This window comes from Neophocaena asiaeorientalis, unplaced genomic scaffold, assembly GCF_003031525.2.
Source record: "Neophocaena asiaeorientalis asiaeorientalis breed wild unplaced genomic scaffold, Neophocaena_asiaeorientalis_V1.1 scaffold483, whole genome shotgun sequence".
Classification (NCBI taxonomy): domain Eukaryota; kingdom Metazoa; phylum Chordata; class Mammalia; order Artiodactyla; family Phocoenidae; genus Neophocaena; species Neophocaena asiaeorientalis.
In genome coordinates this window covers 875,993-889,647 of record NW_020175631.1, presented here as the reverse complement: position 1 = coordinate 889,647, position 13,655 = coordinate 875,993, and positions in this window count along the sequence as shown.

Sequence of the window (13,655 nt, the reverse complement as noted above, 5' to 3'; positions counted from 1 at the left end):
TATTGCAGCATAATTTAGAGATATGGTTTCCAACTGGGGGTAATTTGGCCATATCTGGATACATTGTTGTATTCACAACTTGCGGATCGAGAAGCTACTAGTTACTAATGAGTAAAGACCAAGGATGCAGCTATACATTCTACAGTGCAAGAGGCAGCATCCCACCTTTATACCCAACAAAGAAATATTTAGGCCAAAATGTCAATAGTGCCAAGGATGAAAAACTTTAATCTAGAGCAAAAAAAAAAAAAAAAATATATACATATATATAGCAAACTAAAAATTTTTTTAATTAAAAGTAGAGAATAAGTAAATTATAATGCATCTCCTAGGTTATATACTGTATCTGAAAATAAATTATTTTGTTAAAAATATCATTAACTCTTATGATTAGATTATAATAACAAAAAATGCTAAGAGTCTATAAATCATGTAAGTTCATTTATTCATTCAAGTCATAATCTTTGAGAGCTACTCCATGCCAGACATTGGACTAAGCTAGAGTTGTAAAGGAGACAAATGTATTGCTTTCATGAATTTACATTTTAGTGAATGTCTAAAAAAGACAATAGAAAGAAGAAAGAAAGAGAGAGAGAGAGAGAGAGAGAGAGAGAGAAAGAACGAAAGGAAGAAAGGAAGGGAGGAAGGAAGAAAGAAATATAGATAAAAAGAAGTTATGGAAAATTTAATCATAATCAATAAGAATATAAAGTAAATAACCCTAACCACAACCTTAACCCTAACCCTAAAAGTGAATAACTAAAATACGATAAATAAACATAAATGAACAAGAAACAATTTTCTGAAGAGCTGACATTGCAACTGAGATCTCAATGACTGGAAGTTGGGAACGATGCGAAGATGGAGGAGTAAGCATTCCCAGGCAGAGGGACCCATTACATTGAATACCCTGAAGTGAGAATAAGATTGGCAGTTGTGCAGAACATAGTGTGAAGTGCCAAAGAAAAGTATGGTTAACAATACAGACCATGGGGAAAGATAGACTTGACTTTGATTTCCTGCTCTGTGAGATATGAAGTGAGATGTTCACTCTCTCAAAGACTGTCTCTTCAACATTGCTTGCCTGTCTGTAATTGACGATTAGGAAACTTCTCAAGGTGATTGTGAAAATTAAATTAGATAATATATGTAAAGTTCTAAGCATTATATCTTTTACATAGTAAGTACTGAATAAGTAGTTTTAATTGAATAAAAAATCAAGATTTAAATGTATACATAGGATATAAAATTAATACAAAAATAATATATTAAGCCTATGTAATATTACATATAACACACACTATAATAAAATAGAATAGAATGTAATATAAACTAGTATAATGTAATGTAATATAATGTTGGATGACCCCTAAGATCTTTCTTATTTTGTGATACCAGGACTCTGTGAATTCCTGTACAATGATAAATGACAAATAGCTTTTGACATACTTACTCATTTATGTCAGTTCTTTGGGCCAATGAGGAATGAATATCTGATTTACTGCGGTATGGGAGTGTGGTGGACACAAAGTGGCAATGGAAAGAGCTGTGGACTGGTAACCAACACATAATGGTTCTATCTGATCTGAGGCTTTGCTGAATATTAGTTTTAGTATACTAACAATTCACCAGTCTCCTCAAGCTTCAGTTTCCATAAGTATAAAGAATGGATTAGACAACATGATCTCAAAGATTCTTTCCAATTCTAGGATTCTAAATATTACAGATAATTTGGGAATAAAAGGTGCTTTGACCAGATTTTAGTTCAATCAAGTATAAAACTGGTTTTAAGATGATAATACATGATTTCTCCCCAGAGGAAAAATTAAAGAAATCTTCTGGATTAAGGAAAGTGTCTATTGATAATTTTGTATAAAGTTATATTAATTATCACAACCAAAATACAATAATTATAAACACTTGGTTTTAACTTTACATAAAAATATAAAGATGGCCATGTTTTTACAATAAAAAGTTCAAAGATACCAGGCAGTCACATAAAGAAACTCTTTAAACACCGCAAGCTGAGAAAGACAAGGTGGCATAGCCCTCACTGAAATGGCCATACATTAGACAGAGGCCATTCCTGACATTGGAAATGACATCAAATGGAATATTCAGCTCAAATGCACTGATCCAAAATTCACTCCCCAATAGTCTTTTATGCCATAATTGAAAATAACTATCTAATTTTATCACTAATTCACCATATGAATAAAAGTCACTTACAAATATTGTTTTGTCGCAGAACAAAAGAAGTGAATTGCATGTACCAGCTTTGCTTCACATAATTTAACTGAATAAAGGACATAGGTCTAATGCTTTACAGAAAGTCACATACAAATAAGATAAGGTCAGGGTCAAGATCCACTTAAAATCCATTAAAATGTCATTGAAGTCATGGCCCCACTCCACATGAGAAGATACTTATTCTGTCTAGTGATAAAGAAAAATATCCTTATAAGGGCATGTAGAGACCTACATAGTCTTCAAGACTAGAGAATGCATGAAAAATCTTACGTGAATGTGTTTAGTACATATATTCTTTTTTTTTAATTAATTATATACTGATTTATTAAATTAGAAGGCATAGTGTATAATGAAGCCCCATTTAAGTTCACACGTGGACTTAGATAGGAAGACTTATGTGGACAAATTCCAAGATATGATTTCCTTTCTCGTATCAAAACCATTTCTGCGAATGCCTTGAAAGTGTTGAAACATATTGTTTGGTTATAGTATTGAGATGTTATATAAAATTATGAAAAATATTTCTAACAGAGGGTTTATGTATAAAATTGAAATATATCAAATTTAGCAGAGAGCTCAGAGTTTTTGTTTGCTTGTTTGTTTGTTTTTGTGGTACGCGTGCCTCTCACTGTCGTGGCCTCTCCCGTTGCGGAGCACAGCCTCCGGACACGCAGGCTCAGCGGCCATGGCTCACGGGCCCAGCCGCTCCGTGGCATGTGGGATCCTCCCGGACCGGGGCACGCACCTGTGTCCCCTGCATCGGCAGGCAGACTCTCAACCACTGCATCACCAGGGAAGCCCTATTTCTTTTTTTTAATTCAGTAGGTGAGGAGCTGGGGCCAAGAGTTAAGAGAGAAGATAGTCTTCTCTACACCACATATAATGTATCTCATTTTTATAATTGTCTAGTTTTTTTTTATGTAGTAAACTCTTAGAACAGCCAACATCTAATAAGCAAGGCCTACTGAAAGCAATTTTATTGGCATTCTGTTTTCCTTAGTCAGTAAATCTTCGCAATGCAAAACAGAATTTTTACCAATGTTGAGATGAGATGGAGGAACAGTAATTCCAAACAGAAAGAAGATTGGGAGAGGGGAAGCTTTGTTCAAAATGGTAGATGGAACATTTGTATTTATATAATTCCCCACTTAACTTTACATTAAAGTGATTTGCAGCAACAAAGCGAGCAGAATGAGGTTATCCATGAGCTTCTGACACGTTTCTAGAAGACAGAAAGCAGATGGCAAAGTGGTACTACTGCAAAAGGATAGAAAAATCTGTGGCCTAGAGAATATGAGGAAAAGGCAACAGGGGTGAGGAGAGAGTCAATATATGCTACAAACTTACAGGACAGTTCAGAACCAGAAGTCTCAGTTACCATAAAAGGTGAAGATTAATTTACAGTAGGTAGATGGAATAGTTAATCTACTCCATTTCTCACAACTAAATATAGACAGCCAGCTTTTTAACTCCGAGATCAAAAATTAACCTTTTAAAGGTTGTTAACATGTGAGGAAGTAGCCGCCCTATAATAAGACTCTCTATATTCTGATTTAAGGATCCAAATATGTAGCAATACAACATTCTGACCTTATTTTTTTTTTTTTTTTTTTTTTTTTTGCTGTGCGTGGGCCTCTCACTGTTGTGGCCTCTCCTGTTGTGGAGCACAGGCTCCGGACGCACAAGCTCAGCGGCCATGGCTCACGGGCCCAACCGCTCCGCGGCATGTGGGATCCTCCCGGACCGGGGCACGAACCCGTGTCCCCTGCATCGGCAGGTGGACTCTCAACCACTGCGCCACCAGGGAAGCCCCTGACCTTATTCTAAACAGTCTGGCAATCAGCAAATACCTCACACATGAGAAAAATTCATAGTCATGAGTCCACATAAATGGATAACTAGAGTTGACAGGAAAGTTTAGAAAAGTATGAAATGTAAAAAAGCCAAAGTGAACAGATGAATAAATGACCCTAAGGAAATGGATAATTTACAAAAGAAAATAAAACATTCAAAAATTTAATAGGGGCCTTAGATTTTTGTAAAGAATATATTTCTTCCATAATATAAGAATAAGATTCTATGACAAAGAGTAATCAGAGAACAAAAAAGATCTCTTAGCAATTAATAATTTATTGCCCCTAAAATAATTAAGTTTAAAATATAAAGTCAAAGAAATTTCTCAAGAAGATAAAAAAGGTAAAAGACATAGAAGATCAATCCTGGGGATTGAATATCAAACTAGTAAAAATCTCTAGAAAGCATGAAGAGAGAAAATACAACAAAAAGGATTAAAAATAAATTAATAGACACTTCTGAAAGATGTCAGTATAAATCTACAGATTAAAAGGGCTAATTGAGTGCTTAGCAGAGTATATGAAAAAGATATACATTTAGAAAAGCGTTGTAAAAGCTCAGTATGGCAAGGACAAAAAGGAGTTCCTATAAGGCCAAACTGCTTAAACTATAGAGAAATAATGCTCAAACTAGCATCAGACTTCTTAACAACAAAATTGAATCCTGGAAGAAAGTGGTACATGCCTTCAAAGTCGATCAATCTTCATCCTGGACCATATGGAGAGAATGGTGGACAGAATAAAGTCACTGCAGCATAAATAAGCTATCAAAAGATTACTTTCCACATACCCTTTTTTAGGCAGTTCCTTAAGTGTGAGTTCTAGTAAAGAGGAGTAAATGAGCAAACTAACACCAAAAAATGGAAATGAACATATGGAATTTAGAAAATAAAGAATTCAATCCTCAAGAGTCATATAGATATGGGCCAGAATGTTTTATACAGTAATCAGTCCACATTGGAGAAGGAGAATAGAAGATGAGAGAAGGGAATTATTTCATGAGGAAAAAAAAGATTTCATAGGTTTGTTATTTTGAGAATTTTAAAGAACAAAAAATGTGATAAAAGCTACAAAAAAAGAAAGTCACCTTAAACTACAGGAAAGATATAAATGATGGAATGAAAGGATGAATAAAACTATATAGGGGGCTTCCCTGGTGGCGCAGTGGTTGAGAGTCGGCCTGCCAATGCAGGGGACACGGGTTCATGCCCCAGTCGGGGAAGATCCCACATGCCGCGGAGCGGCTAGGCCCATAAGTCATGGCCGCTGAGCGTGCGCGTCCGGAGCCTGTGCTCTGCAACAGGAGAGGCCACAACAGTGAGAGGCCCACGTAACGCAAAAAAAAAAAACTATATAGAAAAGAAAATGTTATCACAGTATGACACAGTTCCATGGTAAACACTATTTAGATGAACATGAATAAAAAATACCTCATATTGCCTTTCAATTTTAAAACTAAGCTGTAGATAGAGCAGAAAGGTTACTTATTGTTATGGAACAGAATATGGTATAACCAACCTTGACAATATATAAGAAAATGCTCAAGTGACTAGAGAGAAGAAGTTAGAGAAGAGCTGGAGGAGAGGCTGTGGGTGATAATAACATGCAAATCTTACAAAATGAGGATTCAGGAGATATTGACTATTGTAGATGGAAAAAGGAATAAAAGTGTAAGAATATAATTTATAACAGAAATAAAATTTTAAAAGTAACAAAAAGTGATAGCAATCTCACTTTTACAGGGATGGAAGATTGAAAGTAAATTAGATATTGTACAAGTTTCTGCTTCCGCCTATCATTCCATGAACACAAAAGATCGTCTCTAAAATTATGTAAGAAATATTAGCATAGACCTTTATATATGTTTAAAAGTGGAGAACAGGAATAGAGGAAGAGATGAACTGGCCAGAGAATTATAAGTCCATCTCTACTATTTACTTTTAAAATTGGTGCTACTTTTTAAAAAATAAACTTTCTATTTTGTAATAATTTTAGATTTACAGAAAAGTGGCAAAGAGAGTACAGAGTTCACATACCCTTGCTCAGTTTCCCCCATTAACATTTTACATTACCATGGTACATTTATCAGAACTAACAAACTGACATTGATATATTACTGTTAACTGAACTGTAGACTTTATTTGGATTCCACCAAGTTTTTCATTAATGTCCTCTTTATATTCCAGATCCAATCCAAGGTAGCACATTGCATTTAGTTGTCAGGCCTCCCCAGACTTCTCTGGTTTGTGGCAGTTTCTCTGCCTCTCCTTTTTTTGTTTGTTTGTTTTTGTTTTGTTTTTTAAATAAATGAATTTATTTATTTATTTTTGGCTGCATTGGGTCTTTGTTGCTGTGCGTGGGCTTTCTCTAGCAGTGGCGAGCAGGGGCTACTCTAAGTTGCGGTGCGCGGGCTTCTCATTCAGGTGGCTTATCTTGTTCTGGAGCACAGGCTCTAGGCGTGCAGGCTTCAGTAGTTGCGGTACACAGGCTCAGTAGTGTGGCACACGGGCTGGAGAGCGCAGGCTCAGTAGTTGTGGTGCACGGGCTTAGTTGCTCTGCAGCATGTGGGATCTTACAGGGCTCGAACCTGTGTCCCCTGAATTGGCAGGCGGATTCTTAACCACTGAGTCACCAGGGAAGTCCTCTCTTTGTTTTTATGACCTTGACAATCTTAAGGAATACTGGCCAGGTATTCTGCATAATGTCTTCTAATCTTGGTTTGTCTGTTGTTTAATGTCGATTAGACTGTGGTTATAGGTTTTGGAAAGAATACAAAAGAAGTGAAGTGCCCTTCTCTTCATATCATATCAGAAGTACATGCTATCTAGAGTACGTCGTTCATGGTGTTAATCTTAATTACTTGGTTAAAGTAGTGTTTTCCATGATTCTCCACTCTACAGTCACTATTTCCCCTTTTGATGCTCTATTCTTTGGAAATAAATCATTAAGTCTAGTCCATCCTTAACTGAGGATAGAGACAAGAATTACTGTTTACCTCTTGTAGCGTGGAGTATCTACACATATTATTTGGAATTCCTCTGGGAAGAAACACTTGTTTCTTCTTCCTCAATTATTTATTTATTCAGTCATTCATTTATATCAGTATGAACTCATGTATACTTATTTTATACTTTAGGTTAAAACCCAGTATAATGTTTTTTATTTTGTTGCTCAAATTGTTCCAGCTTTGGCCATTGGGAACTCTTTTAAGTTAGTCATGTCTCTTTGAAGTATCCCCATCCTTTCATTTTTTAACATTTCCTTACTTTTTGGAGCTACAAGATGATCGGGGTTTGTCTTTTATTTCTTTCTGCCCTGGTTCTAGAATCAGCTATTTGGAGAAATAGGAGCTCTGGTACCTTTTTATTGGAGAATAGTGTTTGAAACCAAAATCAAGGTATTACATGTGCTTGTTGTTATTGTATGTCATTGCTTCTCAATATATATAGCTAGGTAGTATACATATACATACTAACCCCTGTGTACATACTGTATCATGGTTCTCCAGAAAAATAGAACCAATAGGATGTGTGTACCATAGAAAGAGATTTATTTTAAAGAACTGGTTCACGTGGTTATGTGAGCTGACAAATACAAAATCTACAGGATGGCCCAGCAGGTAGGAGACTCAGAGAAGAGCCAATGTTGCAGTTCACATCCAATAGTCATATGCTGCAGAATTCCTTCTTGCTTGAGGGGTGACAGTCTTTTTATTCTATTTAGGCTTTCAACTGATTGGATGAGACCTACCCACATCATGGAGAGCAATCCACTTGACTCAAAGTCCACTGATTTAAACATTAATCTCATCCAAAATCATTCTCACAGAAACATCCAGAATAATGTTTGATGAAATATCTGAGCACAGTGGCCCAGCCAAACTGACCCATAAAATTAGCCATCATGCATACATATCTGTAGCTGTTTCTGTTTCCATACATATTTATATATTAAACTCAACATGAGTTCATCATAATGTCTCTGACTCTAATGCAATCTCAATGCTATTTTTGTAAATATTTCTTCATTTTTTGTTAAATATTTTAAGACATGAAACATCTTGACTTTCATTAATAAATATGAAATTGAGGATTTTACATTCCATATAATTAGAAAATGTTTGAAATGAGTGAAGCAGGGAAATAGTGACTCTTATACATGTTAGATATTTCATGTTTTTTTATTTTGCTTAAGCAACACAGTTATGGGAGGGAAACATCACTGATAATATTGTACAAGTCAGGAATCTGAAGCTCAGGGAGAAGAGAACTTGTCTGAGTCCTTGGTGAATGTTAATTTATAACAAGTAGTATGATTCAGGGGAAAGAAGCACAGTGCAGGGAGCAGAGCAGGAAACTATTTAACATTAGGTTCCCAGGGCTGGTGTAACGAAGTGCCACAAACTGGGTGGCTTAAAACGACAGAAATTTATTCTTTCACAGTCCTGAGGTTAGGAGCTCAAAATCAAGGTGTTGATAGTGACATGCTTCCTCTGAATTCCCTATAGGAGAATCCTTCCTTGTCCCTTCCAACTTCTGGTAGCCCCAGGTGTTCCTTGGTTTGTGGTAGCACAACTCCAATCTCTGTCACCATATTCATATGACCTTCTTTTAAAGACACTAGTCATATTGGATTAAGGGCCCACTCCAATGATCCCCTTCTACCTTGATTCTCTCTGCAAGGACCCTTATTTCCAAATAAGGTCTCATTCACAAGTACAGGGGTTAAGACTTCAACATGCCTTTTTGAGGGACACAGTTCAAACCACAATTCCTCCCAAGTGATACTGGCGTAATTCAGAAAGCCATTGAAACTGTAGTCAAGACAATGTGGCCATCACCTGCATAGAAAAAGGACATCCTGTAGGTTGTAACAGGGCTAGATAGTGATGACTTAAAAGAGGTGGAGGGGGATGTAGATTCTGAGTACTACCTTCTGTCTTTCCTGTGTTTCATTCAGATTTATTTCCTTGCTTCGCTTTCCTTGTTTTTAAATCTTAGGTGAGAGGTGGAAGGTAAGATATGCTGAATATAAAAGCTAGAAATGCTAACAGAGCTATTCCTTGCAAAATTCCTTAGGACAATAGGATGCAAACTGAACTAATATAGCTCTTTGTTAGAAAGTATCAAGAATGGGAAATAAAGCATTTCCCTCCACCTCCAACCCTCTTTGGTATTGTACACGGCAAAACTTTGTTTCTTTAAAGATAATCCATATTTCAACAGCAGGCATGGGGGTTTTGACTCAAAAATGAGGGTGAAGAGGAAGCATTAGAAGAGAAAAGAGACAGTAAGTAGCAGGGTAGCTGTCTATTTGTATGAGTATTTAAGAAACATGTTGAGAAAAGCTATTACTCTAGTAAAGGACCTTATTTGGGTTAAACTATTGTATAACTTGACAAGTTCAGTAAAATATGGATCATCTATGTGACTTGATTAGTTACCAGGCTGCGATGTCTGAGAAAAGTAGATTTACAATTAAATTTATGCCAATCTGTGATCTTGGATCTTAACTTAAAAATGGTGAAACTGAGCAGGGAACAGATTATTTTTTCCAAGTCTAAATATGAGGAAAATGTTAAACTTTAAAAGTAAAGGACATTTGTTTGCCCTTCAAAATCTGAGAAGATTAAATCATAGCACATACAAAACTTCACTATTAGCCCGTGCATTGTTTCAGCAGTCAGTGTTTAAAATATTGCCAAAGGCTACATTCTCCACTAAAAGTAAATTCTTGTGTTTCAATTTGCAGATACTCTCATCGTATTTTGGCTTCATTCAAATAATAATCCTAAAGTAAAAAAAAAAAAAAAGTCTGATAAGGGAGGAAATGTAAAATAGAATAAAAACAACAGAAGATTTGGCAGTTAAAGTGCCTTAAATCAAAGTGAAAGCCTAAAAGAATCAAACATACACATTTTGTATTAATGTGTCATATAACCAAATCATACCTCAGGGTATGTATGTATATATAAAGGTAAAGTATATAAAGAACATAAATCCCATAGAGAAACAATATATTGTGACCAAGGAGCTTATGTGCACTCAAGAGACTTAAATTCAATGTAAGTCAAATAATGAAATATTTTCTATCAAAAATTGCTGCCTTTTAGAAACCTTTCCAATGGGTCTATACATACATACCTAGACAAATGACAACATCAATAACTGGATGCTTAATTCTAATTCGTACTTTCAAAATTGAGGTCATGGCTTCAGTATATCTATGTTGTAATAGAATTATAGTATCTTTTAATGTTTGTTCTTAAACTTTGTAGACCCAGGGTCAGAATATTCCTAGAAACTTTTAATATGACACTTCTTCAAAATATATGGATATGTATGGGGATAGGGGAGGTGGGCTTTTTAAATCCAGGAAGAGAAATGGTTCATTTTGAAAAGAAAAGTTCTCTAGATAAAATCTTACCCATGTAATGAATTTTCCGGGGTTACAGGTGCACATTTATACTTTCTAAGGGATTGGTAGAAATATACCCAACCCTAGCACTTAATTCTATGGCTGGAGCTCAATGTCTCTCAATAAGGTTTACTTTTGTAAAATTTTCATATTTTCTATTATCATGAAGTATAAATGCTTTTTTTCCTAGTTGATATGGATTTGCTGTAGATAAATACAAATAATATACCATATGTTCCTGAAGTAATACGCTTATAATTTTAAAAGTTCTGCATTATTCTACCCATCATAGAATTTTAAAACTGAATTGGTATTATTGGTGATATTTTTTGTAACTCTTCATTTAAACCATAGATATTTTCTGAAAATTGATATATACATTTTTTAACATGAATGCATTCAGAGAATTCGCTAACTAAAGAAATCTTTTGGATAAATTGAAGAACCCTTTGGTAAAGCAAGGTTTTAAAACTCATGCTATTATTAATGCATTAGATAACCCCAAATTTTTAATATATGATATTATGTTAAATGGTATATATCTTAAAAGTAAAAAAAAAGCTTCCCTGGTGGCGCAGTGGTTGAGAGTCCACCTGCCGATGCAGGGGATGCAGGTTCGTGCCCCGGTCCGGGAAGATCCCACATGCCGCGGAGCGGCTGGGCCCGTGAGCCGTGGCTGCTGAGCCTGCGCGTCCGGAGCCTGTGCTCCGCAATGGGAGAGGCCACAACAGTGAGAGGCCTCCGTACTGGAAAAAAAAAAAAAGTAAAAAAAAAAATTGGGGTGGAAATCTATAGAATATTTTAAATTTAATTCTTAAAAGATTATGTTCTTGTTGTTTCAAATTAAGACCTTGGTAGAAGAAAGGTAGAATGAAACACCTCTAGAGTGAAACATGAGAAGAAACAAAATTATATTCAATTAATGGAAATAGATAATTTTTCCCTTTCTATGCCAAGAATTGCTGCTACTGGTTTCTTTTTAATCATGCTCTTATTTTTTGTTTAATGTGATAAGAGTTTCACACAACCTTGTTTTAAATTTTTAAACAGAGAGCTCAGAACATGTTTTCTGAATTTTAATTTTAAAGCTCAAATTTAAAAATTTTAATTAATTCACACCACCTGTTCCTATAACAGTTGATTATCAAGAATCAAGCCAGTTCAAATGTTTTTACAGTTCACAGCTTTTACAAATGCAAATTAAAATTCAAATGTGGCCTGAAGGGGAAAATACAAACATAATTACTTTGGGAGTAAAGTTATGAACCTTGGAAAGTGGTTACTTAAGCTGGTAAGAAACTGCATGTATTGAAATGCAACACTATCATTTCAAAAGTTCGGTTTAGGGCTTCCCTGGTGGCGCAGTGGTTGAGAGTCCGCCTGCCGATGCAGGGGACATGGGTTCGTGCCCTGGTCCGGGAAGGTCCCACATGCCGAGGAGCGGCTAGGCCTGTGAGCCATGGCCGCTGGGCCTGCGCGTCCGGAGCCTGTGCTCCGGCCCTCATGGGAGAGGCCACAACAGTGAGAGGCCCGCGTAGCACAAAGAAAAGAAAAAAAAAAAGTTCGGTTTAGTTAATTGAGTAACCATTTATCCAGCAGTCACTGTGTGCCACGACTTGGCGTTGCTTCTGGCTACAAAATGTCTAGAGTCCTATGTCCTTTCCTGTGGTAGTGGGAGTTAATGGAGAACATTTTCACATGATTGTAACACTAAGTAAGTATACAGCAGAGGGATAAACAAATTTATGGGAATACAATAGAGAGAGGTATCATACATTATAGTATCTAATTAACCATCAACCTAACAGTAGTTGGTATAATTCTCATTTTACAAATAACAAAAATAAAACTGGAAATCAAACAATACTCAAAATAGTAAGTTAGGTATCAAAAATTTAAATCAAAATCTATTTGACATCAAAATTAATATTGTTACCACTTTATATATAACATCAAGGACTTGACTAATTTTGCCTAGGATTGTAGCAGAGGAACATTCAACAGAGAGGATTTATTTGAGGTGAGTCTCAATGAATGAGAAAAAATTTAAAAGGTGGGTGAAATGGGGGAAAACAGAGGAAATGGTGTACAAAACCACAGAAGTGTGAGGAGGTATGGTGTGGTCAAAGAATTGTAAGGTGAGGCATTTGATGCATAGAAGTTTAAGGTGCCAGGGGAAGGAATGGATGAGAGGGGATGAGGGTTTAACCTGGACCCTGGACCTTTCAGTCAGTGAAAGGGAATGTCTAAGCCATGAAAATAAGCTGGAACATTATCCTCAGTGAATGAACAAAAGACTGCTCAGTAACCCTGGTGACATTTGGCATAACAGGTAACCTGTGACTTGTAATAATCAGATTTGACCTTCCCTGATATCAATGAACCTCATGTTACTCAGGCTGAATCCACTGTGCAAATTTGTTTCTGGACTGGCATTTACTGATTTGCATAAGTAACAAAACAGACATAAGGGAAGAGAACCAATTTATATAACTATAAATGTGCCCTTGGATGGATGATAAAAAGAATATGCATGAATTTTTGTTTTATAATTGTGTGGTCTTTTACCTAGCCAATTTATTATTGATTCCCTCTTCTCTTCCACCCATATTCCCTGAAATCCTTCTCCATCTGTATTTCAAGGCTGTTCATTAATCATCTCAGTTCTAGCTATTCTAAAGATACGAAGGAGAAATAGACAGTGATTTTGCTCTGAAACTGTCTATAATTTCATGGTGATAATAAGACGTCTGCATTTACAACTCAGATCTGTGAGGTAGTGTTTAGTGTCCAACAAAAACAGAAAACCTTCTTCAGGACCTAAATAGCCTAGGAGGAAAGGTAAAGGTCTCCACTGCCTTTTCCTACTTACTGGACTGGACTAATGTACCAATGGTAGTAGAAAGTGGGAAGTGTGTGGACTCGGGCACAGGCAGATCTGAATTCATTGCCTAGGGATAGGGCCCAGGTAGGAGAAGGTGACTCAGATTTTTGCACTGGCTTTCCTGTTTGCATAATGTCAATACTTATACCTTCCTTTTAGGAGTGTTATGGATATTAAAAGAAATACTCTTTGTAAGATATCTATTAAATAACATATTCTCTTTTAAATCATACTCCCCTCTGGTACACTTC